The sequence below is a fragment of the Equus asinus genome, chromosome 25 (genome assembly GCF_041296235.1).
Source record: "Equus asinus isolate D_3611 breed Donkey chromosome 25, EquAss-T2T_v2, whole genome shotgun sequence".
Lineage (NCBI taxonomy): Eukaryota > Metazoa > Chordata > Mammalia > Perissodactyla > Equidae > Equus > Equus asinus.
In genome coordinates this window covers 41,281,984-41,285,863 of record NC_091814.1, presented here as the reverse complement: position 1 = coordinate 41,285,863, position 3,880 = coordinate 41,281,984, and positions in this window count along the sequence as shown.

The following is a 3,880-nucleotide window of genomic DNA, read 5'->3' as shown; positions in this document are numbered from 1 at the left end:
GATGATGAAGACCTAGAGTCGGTCTCTGGAGAAGATTGCTCTTAACATAAGAACCGTGGAACATCTTTTCAAGACGTTACAGGACTTCGAGAGCATAAACAGAACCATTTAGGGGAACGTTCCTACTGCTGCCCTATCTGTAGCAAGGAATTCTTCTGGGCTGCCAACCTATGCATGTACAAATTGATTCACTCTAGGGATCGGCCACATAAGCGCCCTGAATGGGATAAAGTCTTCATCCACACAGGAGATGTGTGGAGTCACTTGTGTATCATACCCAAGATAGAGTGCTCTAAAATGGCGGTGGGAAATGGTACCATGAGAAATCCCTGGTCTACCTGTACCAGAACCATCACAGTTCAGATGACTGAAACACAGTAAAGGAAGACTCCAAACCACATGTCTGACCTGTTTGTTGTAAGGGGTTTTGCCAACCAACCCTTCCATCGATTCACAAGGTGATCCATGGGTGGGACAAGCCATACAAGTGCCAAGAATGTGGTATGGCCTTTGTCCAACTGGTCAGGTTAAAAAGACACCAACAAACACACTCTAGAGAGCGCCCCTTCTACTGTGATGAGCGTGGTGAGACCTTCACCCGCTGACATCCCTGCAAGGCCATCAGCGGATTCATACTGGACAGAAGCCACACTCTTGTACTATCAGTAGACATGCTTTCACTGCGGCAGGCACTCTGAGGGGGCATGAACAGACTCATCAGTAGAGGCATCCTGTGGCTGGGACTGGTAAGTTTATTATTACCTTTTGTTTTTATCTCTATTAAGATCTGCTCAATAGAACAAACTTTCTAATATAGTCATTAACTTAGTCCAGGTTTTTTCCCAGACCCTGCCACCTCATGAATGGCTTAAGATATATCTAAGAAAGTGGTTTCTTTTCCCCTTAGAAACGCTATGGTCATTTCTGGCAGGAGTAAAGTAGGTATTTATAGGTGCAGATAACACTGTCATTAATGGCTGAGAGTTAAGTGAATTTTTACAGTTGACAGACTCCTTATGAAAAAGCCTGGCTCTTTTCATAATTTGGTTCTCTGCTTGGTCCTTTAAAGACTAGTCTTTATTGGAGTTTTCCATAATTGTAACCCCTGTGCTGGTTTGCATGCAGTTCGGGATGCAAATGCAGCTCTTTTCCTAGAGTACATTAGTAATTTGGTTTATTTTTGTCATTAACTATTGCATTTTTTCAAAGTAAAATATTTATTTTTCTTAAAAGCTGTGACAATACTTATTTGGATGAACTTGTACCTTTTTAAAACTACGTATTCCATTTTATATATTCCAAGAGGAATTGTTACCTTTGTAAGAGAGAATATAGCTAATTTACCAAATCAGTAATAAATCCATTTCAGTATTTGAAGAAATCTGTTTACTCCTTTGGAGTGTGAATAGTCTTAGTCATCTTCTGTAGGTTTTTCCTTTTTTAAAATCACCCAAAAGATAGTCTTTGATGAGCCTTACTTTGCAAGTCTGTTGTAGCCCTTTCCTGTTGTAACTGAATTAAGTTCCTCAAATTTGGTGCTGAACACATATTTGGAAGTGGAGTCTATCAGAGATTCTTAATTTCAGGCCAATTGATGAGCTCTGCAAAGTCTGCGGACTCTCTGAAATTGTAATGCAAAACATCAATGCTGTGGGGTTTTTGATAGGATCCATAGCTTTCATGGGATTCCCAAGGAGCCTGTGATTCAAGAAAAGGTTCAAAATGACTTTATAAGGTTTAGGGAGTTCCTTCCAGACTCATTCACTCTAATTTCTTTACTGCTTCTCTCAGGACTAGTGTATCATTAAAAAAGCACTATCTTTAATATACTTCTAATAAATGCTTTCTTTTACATTTGTGATCATATTGGCAGTAATCTTTTGCATGATGTAAGCATGTTTTCAGATCTTTTGAAATTTGATGGAAGGAGAAGAATTTGGAAAATTGCATGCTAAAGTTGAAAACTTGTTTTTGCTTTATATCTGTACCCAAATAGTAAGCGGTAGAAAACAAGTTAAAATAAGTAATATGGTGATGGAATAACTTGAAAGCTTAGATAGATCGTTTCATTGAGATGGAAATGGGAATTATGAATGTCTATTAGAAGATGGAAATGGCTATAGATCTAGAATGGAAAATATAATCTTAAAGCAATTCTCATTACTGTAAAAGGGAAATGTAAACATTTCCATTTTTGATCTGTTCTAAGTATTCTCTACATCTATCATAGCTTTTGAAATTAATAGAGCTAATTAAGGTTATGATCTTTACTGAACTTAAAGGATAGACATCAAACTTCACATGAAATAAAAAAGAGGACCTCGTGGGATGGGAAGAGCTCTGGATTGCTGCTAAAAGCTGTTTAATTTGCAGCTTCCTCACTGGTAAAACAAGTGATCTCTAAGATCCACTTTAGCTCCAAAATTTCTTTGTTTAAGCGGCAGGACAAATTTCCATTGTCCTTTCAGCCACCTGAAGTGAAATAAGTGATTATCACTTAGTGTTTCTAGTTGTGGGAAGACCCTGAGACTATTCATTGTGCCGTAGCATAGTAAGCTGAATAACAGCCACCTGAAGGTATCACGTCCTGCTCCTCGGAACATGCAAATGTTACCCTCTGGGGAAAAAGGGTCATTGCAAGTGTGATTAAGGATTTCGAGATGAGGAGATTTCCTGGATTATCCAGGTGGGCCCAAACTACCATCAGAGTGGCCTTCTAAAGAGAGGCAGATGGAGATTTGACACAGACAGAGAAGGAAAAGACAGTGAGACTATGGGGACAGAGATTGGAATGATGTAGCCACAAGCCAAGGAAGGCTGGCAGCCACCAGAAGCTGGGGAAGAGAAGGAATGGATTCTCTCCTAAGGCCTCAGGAGAGAGCTTGGCCCTGCAGACACCTTGATTTTAGCCCAGTGATGCTAATTTTGGACTTCCGGCTTCCAGAATACTGTGAAAATATTTCTGTTGTTTTAAGCCACTAAGGTTGTGCTACTTTGTTACAGCAGCTATGGGGAACAAATGCAAGTGGCTCTCACACACAGGCCCATGGGCATCCAGGCAATTATATCAGGGAAGATAAGATGCATGCTAACTATATCTCTGTGTTGTCTTTTTAGTGTTATAGATGTTCCAGGCTGACATAGAATCTTTAAGTGTCTATTTCCAGATGTGTGTCTTGTGATTTGAGAAACACCAGGAAGGTGCCTCTCCCAAATATCTCCCTCCATTGATGCCTAAAATCCCTTCTTTTACACACCTCTGCAGTGTTAGATTGGAAAAATTTTAGCTATCTCTATGTATATCTGTATGTATATCTATATCACTTTCCTCCTGGAACACACTGAGGAGTTCCAAATAGGGGCTTCAGTTGCCTCATAGATGTGCCTGCACTACCATCTTATTAACCCCCCCTCCCTCATTAATCCCCCATTCCTGGGAGGTAGGGGTTTGAAAGTGAGAGAAAGAGAAATGGGAAAAGGCCAGCTATGGCACTTACATAAGGCCTAGGGCAGGGGAGTGGAAACAAAAAGAGATTAGAAGAGACAGTGGCTATAGTGACACGAACACTGACTCTGTCCCTTGAGCCAAGGGAGAAACCTGGGGCTTGGCCTCAGGTCCCACACCCTCCCCCACTTCAAGGTGGGAGGGGCAGGACAGCTCTGCAGATCTGAGCTGGTGTTCTGATTCCATGCTGACTCGCTATGTACCCTTGGCTATGTGCTTAATCTTTCCACTCTTTTATTTCCTTATCTGCAAAATAGTGATAATAACACTTCCTTCCTAGGATTGTGTTCTAACTCTAGAGAATGAGAAATTTCTCCCCTTTCAAGAGACAACCATGCATTGCTTCACTCATCTCCATAGATTAGGAATTGCAGT